Source organism: Podarcis liolepis (assembly GCF_965112155.1).
Source record: "Podarcis liolepis genome assembly, chromosome: 9".
Taxonomy (NCBI): Eukaryota; Metazoa; Chordata; class Lepidosauria; order Squamata; family Lacertidae; genus Podarcis; species Podarcis liolepis.
Genome location: NC_139564.1, coordinates 3,902,781 through 3,916,869, shown reverse-complemented (window position 1 = coordinate 3,916,869; position 14,089 = coordinate 3,902,781). Strand labels below are relative to the sequence as shown.

General features: G+C 45.6%; 1 long non-coding RNA gene across 1 annotated transcript; it reads left to right on the top strand.

The window, feature by feature from the left end:
• The first annotated feature begins 5,655 nt into the window (after positions 1-5,655).
• LOC310686004 lies at positions 5,656-12,309 on the top strand. Its single transcript, XR_014515629.1, has 2 exons — positions 5,656-6,018; positions 12,057-12,309. It is a non-coding gene; the product is annotated as an uncharacterized lncRNA (long non-coding RNA).
• The last annotated feature ends 1,780 nt before the right edge of the window (positions 12,310-14,089 follow it).

The following is a 14,089-nucleotide window of genomic DNA, read 5'->3' as shown; positions in this document are numbered from 1 at the left end:
CGCCACCTTGTATTTCTGCATCTGGTTCTCCCTGCCTAAGTGCAGAACCTGACATTTGTCCCTATTGAAATTCATTTTGTTAGCTTCCCCCCCATTCTCCAATCTGTTAAGGTCATTTTGAATCCTGATTCTGTCTTCTGCGGGATAAGCTACCCCTCCCAGTTTGGTGTCATCTGCAAATTTGATGAGCACCCCCTCCATTTGTCCTTCATCCAGGTTTATTTATAAAGACGTTGAACAACCACTGTCCCTGGACAGAACCCTGCGGTACACCACTTGTCACTTCTTTGTTGTTTAGTCATTTAGTTGTGTCTGACTCTTTGTGACCCCCTGGACCAGAGCACTCCAGGCCCTCCTGTCTTCCACTGCCTCCCGCAGTTTGGTCAAAATCATGCTGGTAGCTTCGAGAACACTGTCCCACCATCTCGTCCTTTGTCATCCCCTTCTCCCTGTGCCCTCCATCTTTCCCAACATCAGGGTCTTTTCCAGGGAGTCTTCTCTTCTCATGAGGTGGCCAAAGTTTTGCAGCCTCAGCTTCAGGATCTGTCCTTCCAGTGAGCACTCAGGGCTGATTTCCTTCAGAATGGAGAGGTTTGATCTTCTTGCAGTCCGTGGGACTCTCAAGAGTCTCCTCCAGCACCAGAATTCAAAAGCATCCATTCTTCGGCGATCAGCCTTCTTTATGGTCCAGCTCTCACTTCCATACATCACTAATGGGAAAACCATAGCTTTAACTATACTGGCCTTTGTTGGCTAGGTGATGTCTCTGCTTCTTAAGATGCTGTCTATGTTTGTCATTGCTTTTCTCCCAAGAAGCAGGCGTCTTTTAATTTTGTGACTGCTGTCACCATCTGCAATGATCATGGAGCCCAAGACAGTAAAATCTCTCACTGCCTCCATTTCTTCCCCTTCTATTTGCCAGGAGGTGATGGGCCCAGTGGCCATGATCTTCGTTTTTTTGATGTTGAGCTTCAAACCATATTTTGCGCTCTCCTCTTTCACCCTCATTAAAAGGTTCTTTAATTCCTCCACATTTTTGCCATCAAGGTTGTGTCATCTGCATATCTGAGGTTGTTGATATTTCTTCCAGCAATCTTAATTATGGCTTGGGATTCATCCAGCCCAGCCTTTTGCATGATGAATTCTGCATATAAGTTAAATAAGCAGGAAGACAATATACAGCCTTGTCGGCCTCCGTCCTCTGTTGCAGCTCCCCCTCTTGCCCCAAATATTAAGCCACAACATCTGGGAAGCTTGTTCTCAGCTGCAAAACATAATATTCAGTAACTTGTGCAGAATTAAGATGACTCAGGACATACTGGGAATTTAGGTTTGCACAATTATAAAGCACCCTGTCACATGGGGCAGGCATTGCCAACCTGGTGCCGTCCAGATGTTGTGGAACTACAACTCCCATCAGTCCTAGCCAGCTCTGCTAAATAGTCAAGGACCATGGGATCTTGAGGTCAGCCATATCTGGTGGCCAGCAGGCTCCCTAGCTTCCTTTTAGAGGTTAAACCCTTTAAAATTGGGTCTGGAGAGGAAGCCATGTTCAATGCAGCTGCTGCTCAAAAGTTGATCTGAGTTATTCACCCTCCGTAATAGGAACCAGATGCGATTTCCCACAGGGATTATTCAGCCTCAAGCACAATAGGTCAATTCCTTGCTCTTGGATCCTGTCCAGGATTCCCAGCCTTTAGCAAAGTCATCTACAGCCTCTTAGTGCTTCAGATGGACTTCCCTCCTGAAACTAACTTTCTGGATCTTGGGAAATTTCCTAAGGGTTTCGTGGTTTGTCCTAGATAGCTGCAGGACAGGAGGAAATTCAACTTTGGGGATAGGCGCAAGTCAATAGGCATTCGATGTTTGGACTTCTCTTATTATAAAACTCTGAAGCATAATAGATGGGCTTTGCTGCTGCTTTAGATGGCACAGGGGTCTTACTGGGGTGCAGGGAGTGCCCCCCTTCATCTTCAATACCCGGCAACCTGTCACGATCCCTTGTCCACAGCCAACGTGCGCCACCTGACAGTTGCGTGTTCTGTCCTGGCCATTTTAGACACGTGAAGACCTGGAATCTATTTCTGGGTATGAGAATGTACCTCTGAAACACACAGAATAATAATAGAACAGCAGTGCTTTTGAGCATGTGCAGAGTGCAAATCCTTGCCTGCTAAGCAACAAGCCTGTCTCTCTCAGGGCTGGGGGAAACCACTAGCCAGAGAGTGGTAATAATAGACCTAGAATCTACTTTGGGGTACTAAGGCATCATTCTGAAGGACATGGAATAACAATAAAGCGGTGCTTCTGGGGAAGTGCAAAGTGCAGATTCTAAGACCCTGCGATAAGGAGGAACAAGGGAGAAATTTGGTTTGATTTGATTTTTACACAAAGCTACCCAATTCAGTTTCCAAACCACGCGTGAACTGAAACACAGCTGTCCGTTAAACCTACCCGTTTCTGAATTTGTTGAAGCTGTTCTCCCACACCAAATAAAGCACACACAAAAATCTCTCTGTATTAGGAGAAAGCGTGCATAAAAATGCACATATTAGCGACACCAACGTATAAAATGCATTATATTGGGGAAACTCTTGCAAAAATGTGTACATCTGGCAAATCGTCACGAGGATTTCTTTGTATGTAAAAAAAATTTGCAGAAATGGGGAGAACTGAACTCAAGCCTGGAAAAAGCGAGAAACCAAGAGGAAATGGAATCGGCAGAGACACCCCCTTCCCTAGTCCCAGGGTTAGGGGAAAACAGCAGCCAGAGAGCCCAGATTCCAAGTTGACTCTTGACCCTTTGCTCCTCATTAACTTTCTGACCACTCCATTGATGTTGGCTGTTGGCTTCTTTTACCGCCTTGGCCTCTGGCCAGTTCCAGCGATTAGAGATCTTCTGAGTGCCCCTTGGAGGACGTCCAGCCTGGCAACCATCACAGCACCACAAGTGTGTTGAGTGGCATCCGAGGCCACGGGGCCCTCTCCAAAACAAACACGTTGGCAGGAGGCTCGGTGACCGCAGGGCGTCTTGCCCAGGGAAGACTTGCCAGCATGGACTCTTCCATTCAGAGGCACCCAGGGGACCACCGGCTGTTGCCATAGCAAGTTTGGAGAGGAAGAGATAAAAGGGGGGATCTTGCAGTGGGTGTGATTCTGATGGCCGAAGGATGCCCTGGCAAGCTTTCGGATCTCACCAAGTTCTTTTGCACCATGCAGAAACATATTCAACAGAACTGTGTGGTTTTTAATTTTAATTTTAATTGGAAATTTTATTTACAACATAACATAAAACCCCACCCCCCAGTACAGAAATACAGTAAACATAACATACAACAATACAAACAACCAAATAAAAAACTTCCTTTATCCTGTACCTGGCCTCCTTATTTACTTCTTATAAGCTGTTTCCTTTATGAATAATTATGAAGATTTTTCTAATTATAACTTAAATATCCACAATGTCTCCTGCAGACATTAGTCGAAACAAGTCCAGGTATGTATTTTAGGGTACTGTTTTGTGAAGTATTCTCTGCATTTCCCCCATGCTTTTTGAAACTCTTGTCTAGTGTGATCTCTAATTGCCTCTGTTAATCTAGCCAGTTCAATATACTCTAACAGTTTGTCTTGCCATTCCTTTTTTGTTGGCAGAGTTCCACCTCCCCCCCCAGTTTTTAGCAATTAGGATCCTTGCCGCTCCTGTGGCATAGAGGAATATTTTCTTATCTTCTCTTGCTATACCTATGTCTGTTATCCCTAGTAGAAAAACTTCTGTATTTTTCATAAAGTTATACTTAAACATTTTTTAAGCTTAGAACTGTGTGGTTTTTGATAAGATTTTGAGCATCGTTTTTACTCCATCTCCCTCTCTCTGCAGTCTCCTCTGCCTCTCATGTTCCTCTCCGAATCTCTCCAAACAACTGTCTTCAAACAGAAGCCCATACCCACCAACATTCCTCCAATGAAAATGGGGACATCCTGGAGAAGGCAGGGTCCAAAGGAAAGCAGAACAATACGATGGGCACCAGCTTGGCTGCAGGAGTTGCCAGAAGGAGGCGTACAAGGCGCCAGTCAGGGACTCTGGATTTGTGTGGTGACTACTCCTGAGACTCTTCTTCTCCTGAAGATATCCTGGGTGATTGCTGTGGGATGTGAAACACAAGAGTAGTCAAGTACAACATTCCTAGAGTGAACATGTTTACACATGGGGAGGAATGTTTGTCCAGCCATGGAAGGAATGTTCGTTTCCTTCTGGGCTGGGACAGACTTTCTCTGCATGGGACTAGAGGTGGGCATGGCCTCACCTGTGCAGGTAACAACAAAAGCACAGGGCAGGACAGTCACCTCTCTCTTTTTGACTACATGCATTGAAGAAGCAACATCTGCTTAGCCAAAGATGCTCTCTTGGCCTCCAGCCAAGAGGGGACAAAGGGACTGTCTCCTTATGAGATAGTTTCCAGGTGTATGTTACTTTTCTAAGCTAAGTCTGCCTTCTGGGATCCGATTGTGAACAGAATGTGAGTAAACTCATTTTATACTTTTATAGAAGACTGTGTTGTGTCTTATCTTTTATGAGGGAATAAGGGGAAAATACCAGAACAGTTATTATAAGGCTTTAGCGAGCCTGAGCAAATGCATCCGCTGTGAGTTTGAAAAAGGGGAATGTTACTCTGCTAAATTGTGACCATGTTTGATGGACTACATGGAATTGGCAGAAATGACTGGCAGAATCCGAGATCAGGGAGAAGAGGCGGTGGAAGAAGAATGGAAAAAATTTAAAGACTACTTGCAGAAATACTGTAAAATTAATGAATGTTAAAGGGATGTTGGATTGAAAACAAGTGGTATTGGTAAAAAGATTAACAAGAATATGTAAATATGGATTGATAATGGTGGAAAATATATATTTATAATAGGTTAAGATGCTGAGCAAGGACAAATGATAGAGGGTAAGGACTTGCTGAATTAAATATCTGAACTGGAATACAAAAAGGGAGGTGTGAGGAGGTCAGGAAACTAGTAAATGAAGTATAAGATATGAAAATATTGATTTCTTTCTTTCCCCCCCTTCTTTTTAACTGTTTTCTATTTTGCATTTTTCACGTGTTTTGTGTTTGTATTTTTGTAGCTCTTTTTTCTTTTATTAGGGTTCTTCTTTGTTCTTATTTTTTATGTTTAAACTTTGAAACTTTTTATTGTTTGTAAAATTTCAATAAATATCACTTTTAAAAAATAAATAAATTGTGACCATGTTAACACGAGTTGGAAAGGCTATAATCAGACAATATATCCTTCTCCTGCATCCCTGAACATTCCCACAATTGCCCTGAGCGAAGCCTCCAGAGGGCCACCATTGAGGCTCCCAGCCTGGGTGTGCCAAACTGGGTCTTTGACCAGAGTAAAATAAAGCTTCGTTTCCGCCCTGTGCAAAGCAAAGGAGGTTTAGGATCAGAGTTTTGCTTCTCCTAGCAAAACACCCCCTGACACGAACACTTTCAGAGAAAGAAAAAAGATTTGGGGGATTGTCCTGCATCACAGGCCGAGCCAGGGACGTTCTTCCTGAGTCCAAACCAAACCTGTCTTTTTAAGGACAGAAGTGGAGATGCGTTGCCCATGATGCAATTCCTCCAGTTTATGACATCAGAGGCAGACTCCCCACCCAATGCAGTCATGTTTCAAGGGGAAGGTTCACAGAACAGGCAGCCCCTGCCAGGGAATCCTGGGTGCGGCTGATGCTCAGCTTGGCTTGTTTATGCCAAATCTGGTCTTACTGCGGGGTCTTTTCTGCTCTATGAAGCCCGGAAGGTGGAGAGGGGTGCAAATGCTGAACTATCCTCTGCTCAAAGCAACTCAGTGCATCATCTCTGTGGGAGCCACCCAGAACCTGCTCTGGCACCCTTAAAATAAAGGCAACAAAACCTAAGGAAAGGAGGGGGTGATGAAGGAGTGGGCATGAGGCCAACTTGGCGGTGCAGGAGTTAAGGAAGGCACAGAGAAGATGCCCAGTTTCTGAAGGAGGTAAGCCCTGGGTGCTAGGCAGGCCCACAGATCCTAACTGCAAATATTTTAGAGCAAGCTGCAGCTAGCAGGCGGAGAGTCAAAAGCACTCTGCACGCGTTTAGATGCCCTCTTTGTATTTGTTGTTGTTTAGTTGTTTAGTCGTGTCCGACTCTTCGTGGCCCCATGGACCAGAGCACGCCAGGCACTCCTGTCTTCCACTGCCACCCGCAGTTTGGTCAAACTCATGCTGGTAGCTTCCAGAACACTGTCCCACCATCTAGTCCTCTGTCGTCCCCTTCTCCTTGTGCCCTCTGTGTTTCCCAGCATCAGGGTCGTTTCCAGGGAGTCTTCTTTTCTCATGAGGTAGCCAAAGTATTGGAGCCTCAGCTTCAGGATCTGTCCTAAGCCTATGAGAAGTAAAGCACTGGTTCCTAAGATTTAAATTCCCAGGACCTTTTAAAATAAATTCTGGGTAAAAATGGTGAAACAGCAATATGTTATTGAGAATATACACTTCCAAGTGGGTGACCCGAAAAAGCAGGCACACCCAATTTAATCAAAACATGAATATTTATTCCCTGTCTCCAAGCGCAATAAATAAGAGCAACATTTATTCTGAAAAGGCAATCAAAAAGCAATTTGAATTATTCCTCTCAGAGCCCAACCTGGGACAGCTCTGCATTTCAGGGGCTGGACTAGATTACTCTTGGGGTCCCATCCAACTCTACAACCCTATGAATAAAACTATCAATAAGAAAAATCGACAGCAATAATCTAAAACAGTCGCAAAGGTGAAATATCAGCAGACTAGAAATAGATCACAACTCACAGCACCAACTTTCTTAACTTCTGGGTAGGCTGGCTTAAACAAAAGGGCTTTTTGCAGGTGCTGAAATGAGTACAGCCAAGGCACCTGCCTGATTTCGATAGGCAGGGAGTTCCTGTGGGAATGTTGTGTAAAGTAGGAGAGGATACATTGATTAAATGTTATCTTTCCTCACTCACGCTAGTGAGTCATGTAGCAGAGCAGATTCCCCTCAATATAGCAGGAAGCTAGCTTGCAGGTTCGTTTGAATCTCTTTAGTTAAGCAATCCAGTCTGGCTTGCCCAGGTTGGATTATTCCTGGTAAATCCCCTTTTGACTCTTATATTCTTGTAAAGAAGCTGGTAAAATGCGGTCTTGACTATGCTACCACTCAGTGGATTTGTAACTGGATGACTGACCGAACCCAAAGGGTGCTCATCAATGGTTCCTCTTCATCCTGCAGAAGAGTGACTAGTGGGATGCCACAGGGTTCTGTCTTGGGCCCGGTCTTATTCAACATCTTTATCAACGACTTGGATGATGGACTCAAGGGCATCCTGATCAAATTTGCAGATGACACCAAACTGGGAGGGGTGGCTAACACCCCAGAGGACAGGATCACACTTCAAAACGACTTTGACAGATTAGAGAACTGGGCCAAAACAAACAAGATGAATTTTAACAGGGAGAAATGTAAAGTATTGCACTCGGGCAAAAAAAATGAGAGGCAAAAATACAAGATGGGGGCACCTGGCTTGAGAGTAGTACATGTGAAAAGGATCTAGGAGTCTTGGTTGACCACAAACTTGACATGAGCCAACAGTGTGATGCTAAAAAAGCCAATGCAATTCTGGGCTGCATCAATAGGAGTATAGCATCTAGATCAAGGGAAGTAATAGTGCCACTGTATTCTGCTCTGGTCAGATCTCACCTGGAGTACTGTGTCCAGTTCTGGGCACCACAGTTCAAGAAGGACACTGACAAACTGGAACGTGTCCAGAGGAGGGCAACCAAAATGGTCAAAGGCCTGGAAACGATGCCTTATGAGGAACGGCTAAGGGAGCTGGGCATGTTTAGCCTGGAGAAGAGGAGGTTAAGGGGTGATATGATAGCCATGTTCAAATATATAAAAGGATGTCACATAGAGGAGGGAGAAAGGTTGTTTTCTGCTGCTCCAGAGAAGCGGGCACGGAGCAATGGATTCAAACTACAAGAAAGAAGATTCCACCTAAACATTAGGAAGAACTTCCTGACAGTAAGAGCTGTTTGACAGTGGAATTTGCTGCCAAGGAGTGTGGTGGAGTCTCCTACTTTGGAGGTCTTTAAGCAGAGGCTTGACAACCATATGTCAGGAGTGCTCTGATGGTGTTTCCTGCTTGGCAGGGGGTTGGACTCGATGGCCCTTGTGGTCTCTTCCAACTCTAGGATTCTATGATTCTATGATCCCCCTCAAAAGAATAAAGACACAGCAGTCTTTCTTTGAAAGTAACAAGAAGTTTCCTTATATTTACCGTATTTTTCGCCCCATAAGACGCACTTTTTCCCCTCCAAAAATGAAGGGGAAATCGGGGTGCGTCTTATGGGGCGAATGCCTGCAAGCCTCGCGCGCCCGGCAGGAGGTCCCACCGGGTGCGGGAGGCTTGGGGCGGCAGCCTGTCGCCCGAAGCACGGGGAGCCCTCTGGGTCGTTTCCAGGGAGTCTTCTCTTCTCATGAGGTGGCCAAAGTATTGGAGCCTCAGCTTCAGGATCTGTCCTTCCAGTGAGCACTCAGGGCTGATTTCCTTAAGAATGGAGAGGTTTGATCTTCTTGCAGTCCACGGGACTCTCAAGAGTCTCCTCCAGCACCATAATTCAAAAGCATCAATTCTTCGGCGATCAGCCTTCTTTATGGTCCAGCTCTCACTTCCATATACCACTACTGGGGAAACCATAGCTTTAGATGCCCCCCTACTAATTTATTTCGCAAAATTTATATGCCGCTTAGTTGTAAATAAAAATAAAATAAAAACCTTAAAGCGGTTTACAAAAAAAAGAAAAGGTAAAAGAATAAGACAGGTTTGGTTCCGATGGGTTAGTGCTGTTAACCAGAAGGTTGGTGGTTTAAGCCTACGAGAAGTAAAACACTGGTTCCTAAGATTTAAAATCCCAGGACCTTTTAAAATAAATTCTGGGTAAAATTGGTGAAACAGCAATATGTTACTGAGAATATACACTTCCAATTGGGTGGCCCGAAAAAGCAGGCACACCCAATTTAATCAAAACATGAATATTTATTCCCTGTCTCCAAGCGCAATAAATAAGAGCAACATTTATTCTGAAAAGGCAATCAAAAAGCAACTTGAATTATTCCTCTCAGAGCCCAACTTGGGACAGCTCTGCATTTCAGGGGGCTGGACTAGATTACTCTTGGGGTCCCATCCAACTCTACAACCCTATGAATAAAACTATCAATAAGAAAAATCGACAGCAATAATCTAAAACAGTCGAAAAGGTGAAATATCAGCAGACAAGAAATAGATCACAACTCACAGCACCAACTCTCTTAACTTCTGGGTAGGCTGGCTTAAACAAAAGGGCTTTTTGCAGGTGCTGAAATGAGTACAGCCAAGGCACCTGCCTGATTTCGATAGGCAGGGAGTTCCTGTGGGAATGTTGTGTAAAGTAGGAGAGGATACATTGATTAAATGTTATCTTTCCTCACTCACGCTAGTGAGTCATGTAGCAGAGCAGATTCCCCTCAATATAGCAGGAAGCTAGCTTGCAGGTTCGTTTGAATCTCTTTAGTTAAGCAATCCAGTCTGGCTTGCCCAGGTTGGATTATTCCTGGTAAGTCCCCTTTTGACTCTTATATTCTTGTAAAGAAGCTGGTAAAATGCGGTCTTGACTATGCTACCACTCAGTGAATTTGTAACTGGCTGACTGACCGAACCCAAAGGGTGCTCATCAATGGTTCCTCTTCATCCTGGAGAAGAGTGACTAGTGGGGTGCCACAGGGTTCTGTCTTGGGCCCGGTCTTATTCAACATCTTTATCAACGACTTGGATGATGGACTCAAGGGCATCCTGATCAAATTTGCAGATGACACCAAACTGGGAGGGGTGGCTAACATCCCAGAGGACAGGATCACACTTCAAAACGACCTTGACAGATTAGAGAACTGGGCCAAAACAAACAAGATGAACTTTAACAGGGAGAAATGTAAAGTATTGCACTTGGGCAAAAAAAATGAGAGGCACAAATACAAGATGGGGGACACCTGGCTTGAGAGCAGTACATGTGAAAAGGATCTAGGAGTCTTGGTTGACCACAAACTTGACATGAGCCAACAGTGTGACGCGGCAGCTAAAAAAGCCAATGCAATTCTGGGCTGCATCAATAGGAGTATAGCATCTAGATCAAGGGAAGTAATAGTGCCACTGTATTCTGCTCTGGTCAGACCTCACCTGGAGTACTGTGTCCAGTTCTGGGCACCACAGTTCAAGAAGGACACTGACAAACTGGAACGTGTCCAGAGGAGGGCAACCAAAATGGTCAAAGGCCTGGAAACGATGCCTTATGAGAAATGGCTAAGGGAGCTGGGCATGTTTAGCCTGGAGAAGAGGAGGTTAAGGGGTGATATGATAGCCATGTTCAAATATATAAAAGGATGTCACACAGAGGAGGGAGAAAGGTTGTTTTCTGCTGCTCCAGAGAAGCGGACACGGAGCAATGGATCCAAACTACAAGAAAGAAGATTCCACCTAAACATTAGGAAGAACTTCCTGACAGTAAGAGCTGTTTGACAGTGGAATTTGCTGCCAAGGAGTGTGGTGGAGTCTCCTTTTTTGGAGGTCTTTAAGCAGAGGCTTGACAACCATATGTCAGGAGTGCTCTGATGGTGTTTCCTGCTTGGCAGGGGGTTGGACACGATGGCCCTTGTGGTCTCTTCCAACTCTATGATTCTATGATTCTGTGAGTCTATGATCCCTCTCAAAAGAATAAAGACACAGCAGTCTTTCTTTGAAAGTAACAAGAAGTTTCCTTATATTTAGTTCACAGTATGATCCCTGAAGTCAGGCTTTGGGTTGTACAGTGGCACCTTGGGTTAATAATAATAATAATAATAATAATAATAATAATAATAATAATAATTTATTTATACCCCGCCCTTCTGGCTGGGTTTCCCCGGCTACTCTGGGCAGCTTCCAACTGAATATTAAAAACAATACAGCATCACAGACGCTTCAGGTTACAGACGCTTCAGGTTACAGACTCCACTAACCCAGAAATAGTACCTCGGGTAAAGAACTTTGCTTCAGGATGAGAACAGAAATCACGCGGTGGCAGCAGCAGGAAGCCCCATTAGCTAAAGTGGTACCTCAGGTTAAGAACAGCTTCAGGTTAAGAACAGACCTCCAGAATGAATTAAGTTCTTAACCCGAGGTACCGCTGTATTCAGCTTGAAGTGTGGGGATTTGTAAGCGGGTGGCAGGATGCTATGTGCTGCGGTGTAGTGTGGGGGGTGCAGGGGGGCCGGCCGCACCGGGCGCAACATCTGGGGGTTAGGGTTAGGGGGCGCAAATCCACGGGTTAGGGGGCGCAAATTACTTGCCTTGCCCCGGGTGCTGACAACCCACGCTACGCCACTGGCTATGTGCACGCCAGGAAGGAAATGATGAGAATTCTGCCCCGATACGGGCTGAAAACTGCAACTTGTGCATGCATCCTGCAAGGGCTGGGTGAGGGTCCAAAGCTCTCCGAGGCAGACTGGTGGGCAGTGTGATTGTGATAGGAATTTTGAGGTCTTAGACATATGTTAAATGTTCATAAGTGTACCAACCAAGCACAGGAAGGCCGACCTGAAACCATTTTGATTCCCAAACTGAGCAAATGTTTTCTCTGCAAGGTCAAAGTGGGAAACCTCCCCATTGTCTCTTTCCTCACAAATCCTGTCTTAAGGACACATTTAAGATATGAATAGGGCGTGAGCCTCACTCTGCGAGGTTGGTGAGCCAAAAGGGAAGAAATAGAGCTTCCACGTTCAGGGGCAGTCTACCCCTGAATAGCAGGAGTGTGTGTGTGTTGGGACATACCATTTTCTCCTTCGCCTCAGGCACCAAGATTTCTTGAGCCAGCCCTGACTGCTGTGATCCAGGGGTCTTTCTTCCCAGACTCCTGGTCTTCCTGCTCCTCCTGCGGTGTTATGCCCAGAGCCTGAGGCGCTATCGCAGGCTTCTCACTCCAGCCTCCTCTCTGATCTCTCCACCTCCAGGGACGCCACGACACCTTGGGAGAAGCTGCCCCCTGCCGCCTTCCCTGCCATGGACCTATTTGCCCGCTTTGAGGAGTTCCTGGACATCGTGGTGTGTTTGGGGTTCCTCTACTTCCTCTCCTACAGCTCCCTCTTCCTCTTCTACTTCTTCCTCCTCGCGCCTTTGGCCTTCATCTTTGAGGGAGAGGAGACATTGAGAGCAGCAACCTCCTTCCTGCAATCTCCAGCTCAATAAAGGGTGAATTTGAATACACGGCGCTTTGCGAAATGTGAGTTGCCAGAGTCTGTAGTGCTGTCTGTCTAAAGCCGTCCAGCGGAGGCTGCTCCATGAGGGTGAATGGGGAAGGGTCTGGGGGCTGGCAGGTTAAGTTTGGTGGGCCAGGGAAATAGCCTGGTCCCATCTATCTTATTGCTTTATTATTCATTTCATTAAAAAAAATGCTTGATTGCAAATATATGTACAACTAAAAGTTTTCTCCACCAGTGAGCGCCATCATTATTACAAGTATAAAAGCTAAAATTAAAGGGACCCCTGAGCATTAGGTCCAGTCGTGGCCGACTCTGGGGTTGCGGCGCTCATTTCACTTTATTGGCCAAGGGAGCCGGCGTACAGCTTCTGGATCATGTGGCCAGCATGACTAAGCCACTTCTGGCGAACCAGAGCAGAGCATGGAAACGCCGTTTAGCTTCCCGCTGGAGTGGTACCTATTTATCTACTTGCACTTTGAGGTACTTTCAAACTGCTAGGTTGGCAGGAGAAGGGACCGAGCAACAGGAGCTCACCCCATCGTGGGGACCTTTTGATCGGCAAGCCCTAGGCTCAGTGGTTTAACCCACAGCACCACCCGCATCCCTAATTACAAGTATACATTCTATAAAATCTTAAATGAACCAGGCGTTTGCTTATACCGTTGAGACTGAGCGACTGTGTGCCTCAATATTTGTATAAGAAACGAAATTGTGCCACGCAGCCAAATAGCACTCATTTGAACTCTTCACTTTAGATACTTTTAGTTTATGAGAGACCTTTTCAAGGAGCGAAATCTGGCAAACGCTGAAGTACAAGCAGTCCAGATGACTGAGATTGAAAGTTTTCCAGGATTTGGTAATGGAGCCCTCTTCAGAGGCGAGAGAGAAGTTCTTCATTTTTCAGGTCCTTAGGAATATATAAGCAGAACCTGCTGGACCAAGCGAAGGACCCTTCTAGGCCAGCATCCTGTTTTCACAGTGGCCAAATACCCCGAAGAACCTAGGAATCCAGATAGACTGATTTGGACCTGGAGGTTCCATTAAAAGAGTCTGGCTGTTGGAACAGGCCAAGGGCCCATCTAAGTCCCGCATCCTCCCTCTTACAACAGCTGCCCAGGTGCCTGTGGGAAACAGGTAAGCAGGGTCCAAAAACAAGAGGCTTCTTCTCTCCTGTGGTTTCCAGCAATTGGTATCTGGAAGCATTTGCTGCTGTGGAGGCAGAAGATAGCCCTCTTGGCTAGCAGACATTGATAGACTTCTCCTCCATGAATTTGTCCAAGATTCTTTTAAAGCCATCTATGTTCGTAGCCATCATTGGCTCCTGTGTCTGTGTTACTGAAGGGGAAGGAAACGAAGCTCTTCGGCCCCTTAGTGCTTATTATTATTACAAAAAAAAATTATTAACAATTTCAACATAACAAAATTTCAAAACATATCATCTTCATTATTTCCCACCTCCCCAACGAACCCTCGCCTCACAAGACTTCTCTCAGCTCCTCTCTCTGATTTCTCAACACATTTTGTTCTCTGCATACTGTAAAATTGTATAAATCCTTATATTATCTGTCTACTATATTAGGTAAAGGTAAAGGGACCCCTGACCATTAGGTCCAGTCGTGGCCGACTCTGGGGTTGCGGCGCTCATCTTGCTTTACTGGCCGAGGGAGCCGGTGTACAGCTTCCGGGTTATGTGGCCAGCAGGACTAAGCCGCTTCTGGCGAACCAGAGCAGTGCACGGAAACGCCGTTTACCTTCCTGACGGAGCGGTACCTATTTATCTACTT